Here is a 14,486-nt window from a genome sequence, read left to right on the forward strand (position 1 = left end):
CTTTTAGGTTTAGCTCTTGGAATTCTAAGCAGACACTCATTTGAAGATCTAAAGTTACGATTTGGAATGTAAGGTGTCAGACATTCTGAAATATAAGATGGAGCGAGACTATTTAAGACTTTGTAAACCATAAGCAGTATTTTAAAGTCAGTTCTGAATGACACAGGTAACCAGCGTAGTGACATCAAAACTGGAGAAATGTAATCCGATTTTCTTTTCCTAGTTAGGATTCTAGCAGCTGCATTCTGCACTAGTTGCAAACGATTGATGTCTTTTTTGGGTAGTCCTGAGAGGAGTGCGTTACAGTAATCTAGTCGACTAAAAAACAAAAGCATGAACTGATTTCTCAGCATCTTTCAATGATATAAGAGGTCTAACTTTTGCTATATTTCTTAAGTGAAAAAATGCTGCCCTAGTGATCTGATTAATATGCGATTTAAAATTCAGGTCAGAGTCAATAGTTACTCCTAAATTCTTTACCTCTGTCTTGACATTTAATCTTAATGCATCAAGTTTATTTCTAATAACCTCATTATATCCATTATTGCCAATCAGTAAAATTTCAGTTTTCTCTTTATTTAGCTTGAGAAAATTACTACTCATCCATTCAAAAACACAAGTAAGACATTGTGTTAGTGAATCAACAGAGTCAGGGTCATCAGATGCTATTGATAAATATAGTTGCGTGTCATCAGCATAGCTATGGTAGCTCACGTTATGCCCCGAGATAATCTGACCTAATGGAAGCATGTAGATCGAAAAGAGCAGTGGACCCAGGATAGAGCCTGGTGGAACGCCATATAGAATATCATGTGTCTTTGAAGTATAATTACCACAACTAACAAAGAATTTTCTACCTGCCAGGTAGGATTCAAACCAATTTAAGACACTGCCAGAGAGGTCCACCCACTAACTAAGGCGATTTCTAAGAATATTGTGATCAATGGTAACAAATGCGGCACTCAGATTTAAGAGGATGAGAATGATAAACGGCCTCTGTCTGCATTTACCCACAAGTTATTTACTACTTTAACGAGTGCATTTTCTTTACTGTGATTTGTTCTGAAACCCTACTGAAACTTATCAAGAATAGCATGTTTATTGAGGTGGTCATTTAGCTGAATAATGACTGCCTTCTCTAGAATTTTACTTAAGAAAGCCAGGTTAGAAATGTGTCTAAAATTTTCAAAAGCAGAGGAGTCAAAATAACTTTTCTTCAGTAGGGGTTTAACTACAGCAGTCTTAAGACAGTCTGGGAAGACCCCCATATCTAATGCAAAGTTTACTATGTCAAGAATACTATCAATTAGCACGCCTGACACTTCTTTGAAAAAACTTGTTGGTATTGGGTCAAGGACACAGGTGGAGGGTCTCAGTTCAGAAATTATTTTATATAAATCAGGTAAATCTATCCTGGTGAAAGAATTTAATTTGTTTATAATGGAGTACTGGGGCTTAAGAGGATCAGTGTTGGGGAGATATACTATATTATTTCTAATATCATTAATTTTTGATTGAAAAATACAGCAATAGCCTCACAAGTTTCACTGGAAGCATTCTGGAGGCATTCCATTGAGTTACCTGGGTTTAGCAGACGATCAATTGTAGAGAATAAGACTCTGGGATTACTAGCATTGTTATTTACCCTGTAGTTCTAGAGAAATAGCAGTGCCTCTCAAGATGGACTGTGTTATTGTATTCTGTTATTTTAACCTTCAGTATCTCATAGTGGATAGTTGGTTTCGTTTTTCTCCATTTACGCTCAGCTCTCTGGCATGTTCTGTTTAAATCGAACACTCTTTGGGTCTTCCATGGTATAAGAATGCTAGAAGACTTTTTAACTGTCGTTTCAGGCGTGACTATGTCAGCAGCAGCTCTCACTTTAGTAGTAAAATTTTCCACCTTACTATTTACATTATCCTCGCTATTGTAGTTAGCACTACAAATGGACTGGTTGCTTAGAATGTTTGTAAATTTTGAAACTGCTGATGAATCAAAGAAATGTTTTTTAACAATATACTTTTCGTGAATGTTTTCTATCATTATTTCTATATTAAATAGTAAAAGAAAATGGTCTGATAGACCAATATCAATTATCTGCTTCACATCAATTTTAGTCCTTTAGTAATTACTAAGTCTAACGTATGACCTACTTTATGTGTAGGCTGACTAACGTGTTGTTTCAAATCAAAAGATTCCAGGAGGTTCATAAATTCTTTTACTTTTGGGTCACAGTGATTATTGATATGAAAGTTAAAGTCACCAACTATTAGGAGCGTGTCATAGTTTGTAATTATAATTGACACCAAGTCTGAGAATTCCTCAAAGAAAGACACATTGTATTTAGGAGGTCTATACATTGATAATACTAGAAACTGAGAAACTCAATGAATAACAATGGCAAGATACTCAAAGGACTTGAATTTATTCCAGCAAGCACCAGGTGCAAAGTAGGAACAATCCCTAAACAGGATTCCGGTCCATCGCAGGCAAACAGACACATGGGCCAATTTAGCAATGCCAGTCCACCTAGCTGACATGTGTTTGGACTATGAGAGGAAACTGGAACACCCAGGGAGAACATGCCAACTCCACACAAGTTACATACAGCAAAGTCCCATATACTGAAACAAGCATTGAAGCTGCTCCTTTCTCAAGTATGTTTCTACTATATTTCAGTTATTTATGTAATGTAAATGAAGCCATCAAAAATCTAATCTTTGGGAGTGTTTTATATACCGCTTCGTGTGTTTTAACTGAAAACTACTCTTTTACTATCTTTGCAAAGAGATTCAGAGTAAACATATATTTACATAATACTGTTCAACAGCAATTTCAGCAAAAGTGCTTCTCAGAAAATCAGCTCTTCAATCTGTCTTTGGTGTTAAAGCTGTTTTCTGAAAGAGGACACTAGCTAAATGACTTTGCATCAGTACTACTACTGTGTGTTTTTTACATAGCCTTGCATCAGTCATATCTTCTGCTGTAAAGGTGATCATTCCTTTGTCCTTCCTTGGAATGTCTGTAGACTCTAGTGTGGTATTATAAAACGCCCACCATATCATCACCATTCCTTTCATTTTGAACATGAAGCACCTATTTTTTGAGATAATTGCCATATGAATTCCTCACATGACACACTTGGTCAATATAAAAAGCTTATGACATATGGAAGAAAAGTTGGGAGTGGACAGTTGAGGTTTATATGCCAGTAAGGCATAATGATGCTATACATTGTGGCCATAAGGGATTCCCAAATACCAGTCACAACTCAGCTAAACACAGTTTCAGGTAAAATAAAATGATGCTTAATATACAGTTCTTCTGGGGACAAAACATTGCACATCAGAACCACTTCTGGGCCTGGCAGAGGTTCTACAAAGTAGGCATGCTGCTCCCCTTGTTGACACTCAAACCCCAAAAAGGCTGCCTCTCATGACTACAGCTACTAGTATGCCCTGCAGGTGTACAAATGGGATTTTCACCAGAGGGATGCTGCCACCTTGAGTATAGGGGGAATACATGCCCCTGGGAAGCAGACTTCCTCTGTCCTTACATTATAGCCTCCCAATTAGGAAAGATACCAGCCACCAATCCAGCTAGGATGCCTGTCCATCCACATCCTTGTATTATAGCCTGCTGTTCGAGTAGGGAATTAACCTTGATCCCCATCGGAATGCTAGTTTATCCACTTCAATACCTACAACATCTTGTGATGTACAGCATGTATTCAATAGATCATTTTGGGCAAAAAGTCAAGTTCAAATATATACACATTACATTGTTTGTTATTCATTTTAATCCTTCTTGTTTTCATTCATTGTATCAATTTATGAGTAAGTATTTCTTGGACTCTGCCAGGAGAAATGCTGAGAAAGTTTCCAGAAATATTTTGCAATGATTTGATGGGATGGTGCTGATTGGTTTATTTATTGTCCTGGGTATAATGCTAGCAAGCAGTCTTCCAACTTGTAGGAAAATAAAGCTTGGGGATTGGTGGCAGGATTGGCATTCCAGTCACTGTAAAAACTTTATGCAGCTCAAAACTGAATACAGGACTCCTTTCTGCTATCCGTGGGATTAGCTCTGCTGCAGCCACCCACAGGAAGGCTGCTTGCACTAGGAAAGGGAAGGGAGAAAGCATTCATGGAAAATCAAAACTGCCAGAGAGTCAATGGGGTCAGGCCTGTTGAGGATCAGACCTGGTTTTGCCCATTGCACGGCAGCACTCAGGTCTTAATATGAGGTGACCCATCCAGTTAGGCGCGTAGAACATCTTTTCTCTCCGGCATGATGGTCATCTTCCTCTGCTCTCGAAGGAGATTCATAAACTCCACATTTCAGTGGCAACACTCCCTAGGCAGGTCTGGTGGCTCTGATGGCCTCATATTCAGGGAATACCTGTTACTGTGGTGGATAAGCTCCTCTCCATTGTGTCCAATGCCACTCCTTTCTATGAGAGTATTATGAGACTCAGACTAAAGCACTCTCTGGATGGCTTGTCTGTTGTCTCTGTTTATGCTCCGACTGTGGTAAGTGATGTCCTGATGACTGAGTTATTTTATTTGCAACTTCACTTGGTTGATGATGAGTGCCCACGAGGTGACACTCCTTTTGTCATGGGTGACTTCGATGTGACCACTGGCACAGACAGTGATGACTATGAGGATTGTGTTGGTCCCCATGGGTCAGGCGACCATTTTCCTTGACTTTGCAAAAGGTCAGGGGCTGCGGATCACTGGATCCTGGTTCCAGCTCCCTGAACCACATGATTGGAGTTGGTGCTCCAGTAGTGGTGGTGCGGTGAAGGCGATCGATCACAATCTTGTAGACAGACACTGGAGCTCCTACAGAACTGCAGGGTGTACAACAGTGCCCAGTTTGTGAATTCTGACCACAGACTTCTTGCTGCTCTGAAGATCCAGCTTAGGTCCAGTAGGCTACCTACTAGGAGAATAAGGCTGGACCTGGCTAGAATCCAAGATCAGGCTGTTTCTAATGAGTCTGTGCACTGTTAGTGTGAGGAGCTTGCACACTGGGGTGCGACTACCGATTCTAATGTGATGTGGGAGACTTTTCATGAGAAAACCCTGAAGGTTGCTGAACTAGGAACTGAAAAGGATGGCTTATCTTAGGTCAGATAAACATGTGTTTGTTAAAGGAATCTGTGAACAAGTGACACACCATCTACGGTCTAGTGACCCACATTCTGCTTACTGAGTAATCGAAGCATTACGCTCATCCTAATCTGTTCCTCAGAAAGTCACAGTCAAGGCAGGTGATGGAACGGTCCTTACAGACAACACTGCAGTTGTGACCCACTGGGCTTATTACTTTGAGCAGCTGTTTAAAGCTGATCCTCCGGCTAGGATGTTGGACATCTCTAGGTCCACAATTCTTCAGGTTAATCCTCCAATTGGCTGTGAACCACCCAATCTCACTGAGATTGCACAGGTGGTGAATAAGCTGAGGTTAGAGAAGGCTGGAGCAATCTGTGGTATCTGGGGTTCACGTCTTCATGCTGGTGGTAAGGCTGTCCTCCTGGCATTGCAAGCAATCTTTGCTCCCATTTGGCATCATTGCAACTGACTGGAAAATGGGACTTGTTGTCCCTATCTGGAAAAGGAAGGGTGATCGCCTGGATTGCGGCAACTACAGGGAGGATAACACTGCTCTCAATGCTGGTAAGGTTGCCACTGAGGTCATCCTTAATTGGATCTGTGATCACCTGCCAGCAACCAGCGCAGTCTGGTTTTATGCCTATGAAGTCTACCATCGACCACATCCTGGCACTGAGAGTTTCCATCAAGCACAATGCGAATATCAGTTGAGTTTCTTTGCAGCTTTTGTTTATTTTCATAAAGTGTGCAACTCAGTTGATTGAGTTACCTTGTGGGGCATCCTGAATTTGCTGAATGTCGTGGCCAGTCTGTACACTGGTGCTATGAGTGTTGTGCAGAGTGGAGGCAGAACCTCTGCATTCCTCCCAGTGTATTCTGGGTTTAATCAGGGGTGTGTTCTTGCTTCTACTCTGTTCAACACTTGTGTTGACTGGGAGTTGGGTCGGGTCATTGGGTCCAGTGGCTGTGGGGCTTCTGTTGGTCAAGAAAGATGAATTGATCTTAACCTTTCTGATCAGGGCTCTTGAGAGACAGAGTGAGGAGTTTGAATGTCTGGGCATGCAAGTGTACAGGATAAAAAATCAAACTCGGGCCTCTAATAATGTCTTTGGCACAGCCATCAGTAGTGTGTCTGTCTGCAAAGAGAATGTTGACCATGTTGAAAGGTTTGCTTTCCTTGGCAGCGACATTTATGTCTCTGGTGACTCTTCCTTTGAAGTCAGTACACAGAATGGGAGAGCATGGGGGTCAGAAAGTCGCTGGAAAGGGGTGTGTGGTGTTCTTTGTAAGAGGATGAAGGTCCAAGTCTTTAGAGTCCTTGTGCTTCCTGTTTTGCTATATGGTCGTGACATAAGGACACTATCCAGTGACCTGAGACAAAGACTGGACTCCTTTGGTAATCTGTCTCTTCGGAGAATCCTTGGGTACCAATGGTTCAACTTTATGTCGCTCACACAGTCCTGAATGAGACATGTTTTCTTACGGCACTACACCGATTTGTGAGATTCCACGTGGGTAATACAGCTCACAGGATCCTCGTTGCTGAGAACCTGAGCAGCTGGACCAGGCCAAAGGGAATGCCCATGTAATACCTGGCTGCGGTAGATAGATGGTTATTTACGGAGGGTGGGACTGGGCCACGTGTCTGTCTAGGGGGTTGCCAACCAGGATCCTAAGGTATTTTATTGTGGGGTGGGTATGTTATACTAGTGCATGCTCCCCAACGTGACCTCACACGACCTAAAAGTTACCAGAAAATGTTAATAAACTATTGCGTTAGAGAACACCATTACCACAGAACTGTGGACATGCTGGACCAGCTCAATCCTGAGACGTCTGAGTTGTTGCCCTCTGTGACTTTTCACCATCCAAATGTCCAATTCAGGCAGCATAATTCTAAACGTAAAAACAAGACTTAAAATCTTACCAAATCTTTCAATCCAAGTATTATCAATTAGTGTTATCAAATATTAATCCGCATCTTGAGACTACACATCCATCCATCCATTTTCTAACCCGCTGAATCCGAATACAGGGTCACGGGGGTCTGCTGGAGCCAATCCCAGCCAACACAGGGCACAAGGCAGGAACCAATCCTGGGCAGGGTGCCAACCCACCGCAGGACACACACAAACACACCCACACACCAAGCACACACTAGGGCCAATTTAGAATCGCCAATCCACCTAACCTGCATGTCTTTGGAATGTGGGAGGAAACCGGAGCGCCCGGAGGAAACCCACGCAGACACGGGAGAACATGCAAACTCCACGCAGGGAGGACCCGGGAAGCGAACCCGGGTCTCCTAACTGCGAGGCAGCAGCGCTACCACTGCGCCACCGTGCCGCCCGACTACACATATACTTTAAAACAATGTATCAATGTTGTTTAAGGAAGGAAAAAATAGGGAAAACATATTTGTGAGATTCAACTCACTGCAACTTTTACCTGAGGGTGTGGTTTCCTCTTGCATATATTTTTCATTTTGAAAAATCCTCTTCAAACACTTAAATATGTTGTTGCTGAGATGTGACTTGCCATCTCTGTTCTTTAAACAACAAGACAATAATCACCAAGCTTTAAATATGTGTGGGTAGAAGAGATAGACAAATCTGAAAAGCCGTTAGCTCTCCACTTATTTCAGTCATGGACCATGCAATTACTGTATATACTCGCAGATAAATTCTCCTGCAGATAAGTCTGGAATTGATTTTACTGTATAATTTCTGGTATTTTATAATGTCGGCCGTATAAGTCGAATGCAGAAAACTCATACTATTAACGCGATACATCATGATATCCTAATGCCCACCTGAGAGAGTAACCACGGAGCACAATGCCTTTTTTTTTCTATGTATTGTGCATACTTGACCACACTGTAATACCCAAACTATTCCGAAGCAACGTTTGCACTAATTTGTGTTTTTTGTATCATACACCTTTATTGTAAGAGCATTCCTTATCTATGATGGAGCGTTCGATCAGAAGAAAATATGAAGCTGGTTTAAAATTAAACATCGTTGAAGTGGTAAAAAAAATTGGTAATTGTGCTACTGCAACAATATTCAATATGTCTGAGAAACGGATGCGAGATTGGAGAAGGCAAGAAAAAAATGTAAGTATCGCATTTTTGAATGGGTGTATAAGTCGGGGTCTGATTTTATGATTGATTTTTCGGGTTTCAAGACCTGACTAATATTTGAGTATACAGTATATGCTATCTATAGCAGGGGGACCATTGTGAATACATAAATACTGTTGCAGCATTCCATGTTAACATGGGACAGCGCCCAAAGCAATGTTTGTTAATACTACAATAATTATTAAAAATAATTAAAAGTTGATTTACTATTGATACAAAATTCAACACAGAACAGCCTCACAATATAAGAACATTACTAATTACCTTTTCTCATTTAAATTGTTCTTAAGTTGACATATGCTCAGCAGGAGTAACTAAGCATATAGTATAAAGTTCAATAACTTGTTTATGATGCGTACATATTTTTCACAATGGGTTACCTCTATTACATAATCAACCTTTTTCATTTCCCCATTTTTTTCATGTGCTCATACGATATGTTGTGTAAGTTTTGATTGGCATTATTAACAGTATTGACTTGCATGTGGCCTTGGCTCCTTCAAAAATCAAAGGTTTCAGACAAAATACAATGTAGTGCAATAAGTTCAATTCAGATGTATTGTCATGTGTACAAAGTACAATTGAACTCTTATTTGCACACTTTGTCAACGTGATCCATGCCTGCTACTCAGACATAAATTTCGCTCCATAAAGCTATGTAAAATATAAAAAACAAAGAACAGCCTGTTTTTGATTTCTGTTAGGTAAAGTCATATACAAAATTACCAGAAATTACATTAAATTGTTTTTCATGCACTTGGTGTAATTATTACGCAGCCTGCACCATACATGTGGAGAAAATAGAATAAGGCACCGGATATATGGGGCAAGCCATGGGGAGAGAGAACAATGCTAGAAGATGGCACACTCACAGACATGGCCGACCTGACAATGTATGAAGAACCAATGGAACATGGACTTAGACTATATACAAAGTGATTTAAGGGGGAAAAAAAAATATGATTTGAGTGCACATGTGCTGTCAAATCACTGTATCTTTCTGTGCTTTAGTACATGTGTCAGCATTGCATATAAAAAAATTTGAAAACACATGTCATAAAAAAAAACTATGATTTTACTAAACGTGTGCTGCCAGTACTGACACACATTTTAAATTATGTACAATCACAATGATTTGATGACAGATGTGTACTCATATGACATGATTTCATAGCATACTAACAGTTTTGCTGCTGCATCAGACATTTTTATATCATAGGTTTACAAGAAATAGCAGAATAGCAGAATATAACAACAAAATTGCAGAAAGAAAAGGAGAAAAAATGCAGTCTGAATCTACAATGAGGCTACAAATATGGTACACTTGTGGAAAATATCAAAACTCCACCCACGACAGACATTGTAAGCAAACATATGAACAGGAAATGTATCCTTACCTCAAGAAAATAGTATCAAGCATCTGAAATAAAATGTATTACTTACAGTTTCCTGTTGTTTTCACAATTGCTGAAGGCACATTTTCTTAAATCTAAACCTTTGCCGCTTTAAAGTAAAAATGTTCATTAAGTTTTAAGGCTTTTGTTTTCACAGATGGAATGTATACACTTTGATTGTGGAGAAATATCATTGATTTAAAAAATACAGGATGTATCCTTTAACTCTATATATTGCAAAAAAATAATTAACAGATTTGAAATACAGTATACAGTATTACTAAGCCAAAATGGTTAGCAAGAAATGGCAATATCACAAATAAAGTAAAAGAAGGAATGAGAGACACTGTTAGTTGTGGTGTGAATGATGACCACATTCTGTGAAAAGTGTTAACTTTGACAAAACTAAGTTTTGACACTTTAGAGCAAGGATAATAACCACTCCCTTGACAAAATCAAGGAGCTAACTTCAGGAAGAGGCAGGCAGACAAAACTCTTGTCTGCATCAGATGGGTTGCTGTGAAGATGGCCAACTGATTAAATTTCTTGGAGTGACTATCACTCACAACCTGAACATGATGTATCTTGCTTGTTGTCAAGATTGCTCTCCAAAGCCTTTACTTTCCCATATGTCTGAAGAAAGCCTGGCTATTTTCAATTACGCTCACCATCTTTCATAGTTGCTCAGTTGTCTTCACTGTTTGTATTACATCCTGGTACAGCACCTACTCTGCTCAGGACCACAAAGCACTGTAAGAGTGGTAAATTTGGCAAAGATTACAATAAGTACAAAGCTCCCTTCTGTTCTGTTCTACTCTACAACTATTCATACTGAGAACTGAGTAAGTATTCATGTATATATTATCTTATTTTTATTTTGAATGTATAGTATGATATTGTTTGTCCATTGCTGTCACAAGTTTGTGGGAGACATGCAATCCTTCTGTGAATTGCAGCTGGTTACACTCTCTCTGCCCAAAGAAATCTCACTACAGTGGGTTGTTCATTTTTGGTGCAATCCCCCAGCAGAGCATTTAAATTTATTTGACCTTGGCTTAAAGTAGACTAGAATGTTGTGATTTGTTTGTATTAACTACCTATAAGCAACTGCAAAAGTTGTATTGTGTCAACTTCTATCCATTGCAGTTTCCGTACAATTTTCAAATTGCCTTTACTTTTCAATTTACCCTCGTACATAACAGCTAGCATGGGTTTAAGACACTTTTTTGACCAGACAACTAGAGTAGCAGACAAAAGCAAAACTTACAACATCATTTACTAGGACTTTCAAAATGCCTTTTACATAATTCCACACTGAAGATGCATTTTTTAGGCTAGAAAGATACAGGGTTCAGAGGTATCCTAAAAAAATGGATTTCAAGTTAGGCAATTGGCAGAAGACAAAGAGTACAGAAAAGAAGTGCATTTTCAGAGTGAGGGAAGTCATTAGTGGAGTCCCTTGGAGTCTGTCCTTGGACTATTATTTTTTGTAATGAATTTTAATGACATGGATTCTGTCATTAATATGCATTAGAATGTATTCATGATACAAGTTAGTAAATTTCACATCTTCATCTTCTTCCAACCCGCTATATCCTAACACAGGGTCACGGGGGTCTGCTGGAGCCAATCCCAGCCAGCACAAGGCGCAAGGCAGGAACAAATTCCAGGCAGGGCACCAGCCCACCACAGGACATACACACACCCACCCACACACCAAGCACACACTAGGGACAATTTTGGATCGCCAATGCACCTAACCTGCATGTCTTTGGACTGTGGGAGGAAACCGGAGTACCCGGAGGAAACCCACACAGACACGGGGAGAACATGCAAACTCCACGCAGAGAGGACCCGGGAAGCAAACCCAAGTCTCCTTACTAAGAGGCAGCAGCACTACCACATATGATACTAAAATTGCAGGGACAGCAGACACTGAGGCTGCAAAAATAACTCAAAGAAACATGGACAAACGTCAGAACTTGGTGAACACTTAGAAAATAAAGATTAATGTTGAAACATGCAGAGTACCACAGAAAAGCAAAAAGAATGTTAATTTTAAATACAAGATGGAAAACACTATCTTACAGGTAGCAAGTTTAAAAAAGATTTAGGAAATTATTTTAACACAACATTCTCATTGTCTAAGCAATGTGTAGAAGCAATTAGTTAGAATAATGTAACAAAAACTGTTGAATATAAATCAAGAGACATTATGCTCAGACTATATAGTATGTTAGTGAGACCACATCTGGAGTATTATGTGCGATTTGCTCACCACACAAGAAAAAAAAGATATAGCAGCACTTGAAGCTGTGCAGGGGATAGCAACCAAGTGCATCAGGTCTCAAGAACATGTCCTACTCTGAAAGGCTCAGGGACTAAAACATATTTAATCTCATGTGCACCACAGGAAATAATTTTGTAGTGTGGATTTTTAGTTAATACATAATCATTACAAATTATTACAAGTATAAATGACATTGTAACAATGAATTATTAATACATAAGTAAAAGGAATAAAAGCAACTAAAATGTCAACTAAACTTGGCTTAAAACTTGGGCAAGTGAGGTCTGCCTCACCTTAGAGAAACTAGCAACTTGAATTTCGAAGGTTAGAATGAGGTAAACAAGTAACAAACAACCCTCTACAAAGCAAGGATAAAGTAGTGGGAAAGCCCAAAGACCCCCTCCTATGAAGCAGTGCTAAGATCAATAGAAAAGTCAGACTTCCCTGTCAACGAGGTGCCATTCAAGTAAATGGGAGATTTGACACAAGTCAGGAAACACAGGTGTCACTAGTTGTTTGGATGGAATAATAAAGTTCTGCATATTATACATATTAAGAATCAGATAACATGTTTAAAAGCAAATGAATTGTTTAATTAATTGCTCACTCAATGGACTGAGACATTTATGCATGATCTGTGTAAATAAAGAAATGTTCTGCATTCTCATCTAGGCTCTGTGAATGCTTTTTTTTACAAAAAAGAGGAAAGTTTTTTTTCTACAACAGTAGTCATCTTGAATGTGCCAGAAAGCAGTGTATACTCACTAGCCAATGAAAACAACATGGAAAAAAATAAAGAAACTAATGCCAAAAAACACAAAGAAGCACAAAAATGTGCTCGGCTAGCTAGCTAGGAAACACACCTATTGCATTGTTAACCTATGTGTAAAAATTATGGTTCCATTAATACTCAAAATCCTGAATGCTCCAAACAAGGTTGACATTTCAATCTCCCATGCTCTTTCTCTAACAGGTTGCTGTACATAATATTTCAATTCTTGAGAAATAAATAAAAATAATATTTCAGTTTTCAAGTGCCAGTTTCCAGTATCATTGTCTAATTTAGAAGGATATATCCCACAATACATATTAATCACTCAAAGGTTATTTCATGTGATGCTCACCCTTTGCTTTATAAGTGGTGACATATGAGTGGAATAGACTCCAGACCTCATCTAATTTGCTTATTTTTATTAACAGCAGTTTTATCCTGGCCATTAAAAACTACCTGAGCTAATATCATTCCCAAGCCTGGATCTAGCTCTCGGCTCGAGTTAGGAAAAGGCCAAAAATAGACAGGTATACCATGGTATAATAACAAATTGTCATTGTTTTGGTAGACATTGGTATATTGCAGGGTATATACTTTTCAGACTGAAATGTATTTTTAACTAATAACAAAGATATAATGTAACTGATTAATTGTGCCACAGACGTGTCTCTTATCCCACAAAATGCTTCTTAATGCTTTGCTTCCCAGAAAGGTTCACTTCTAGATATTCACCGCTCTTGAAACACAAAGTACAGTTTCTTTCTCTCTTGCTTGCTAAGTGACCTCAGCTGCCGCCTCCAAGAATGCAGTACCAGACATGGCTTCTTCCTGTCTGCATCATCTCAACAATCAGGTTGAACCACACATCACTCTTGTTTAACTCCTAAAGGGGTAAGCTCAATTATTAAATGCAATTCACATACAAGTCCACACACAAAGACATTAGCTTTAAAGACACTAAAACTCAGATGCAAGTCTCATTTCCAATTTCTTTTAACACATTGTTTTTTATTTTTAAATGTGTTCAAGTTTTTCTCTAACATTTACCATACCACTAAAATAGTTTTCTCAGAATTCATACTGGAACAATAATTTTATGCAGTGTACTGGATTAACTGGTATACCACACACTACAAGCTGTGGTATCTCTTGTCTGACAACAGTAAATTTTTTTATTAGAGCTTTTCATTTTGGTTATTTTTTTGTATTGCATACCGCAACACAACTTTTTCAAGAATAAGCCTAATAGGGTAAATGTATGTTAAAAATGTAGCTCCATGTATTCCTGGCACACAACATTTCCTACACCCTGTTTATGTTACAACCCTTGGGAAACCAGAGCATATAATATAAACAGTGGCTGAAACGGTAAAGAAGTGATTATCCCTGTTGTTTGGCAGATGACTATTAAAACTGTCTCTGATTGCTGGGGTGGAGTGGGGGGTATCTGAAGGATTACCTTGGAGGTCTGCAGGTGCACTGATATACAGAAACTATGACAGGGAGCCCTCTTGGAATCTGTGGGAGCTCCTTCCTTGGAAGTTCAAAACGTCACAGAAATAATAGATTGGGTTTTTTTAATATCAATACGTGTATGCACCATTATGCATACATTAATTGAAGGCACTTTAAGTGCTTGAACGGTTAAGCACTAACCTACTTTAAGCACTGACTATAAACCTCAGTATGATTTTACAGATAAGAAAGGGAGCAGATTGCAGCAAAGAGGCAAAAAATAACCGAGTACTCGGTAAACCTCATTAGCTGA

This window comes from Polypterus senegalus, chromosome 4 (genome assembly GCF_016835505.1).
Source record: "Polypterus senegalus isolate Bchr_013 chromosome 4, ASM1683550v1, whole genome shotgun sequence".
Taxonomy (NCBI): Eukaryota; Metazoa; Chordata; class Cladistia; order Polypteriformes; family Polypteridae; genus Polypterus; species Polypterus senegalus.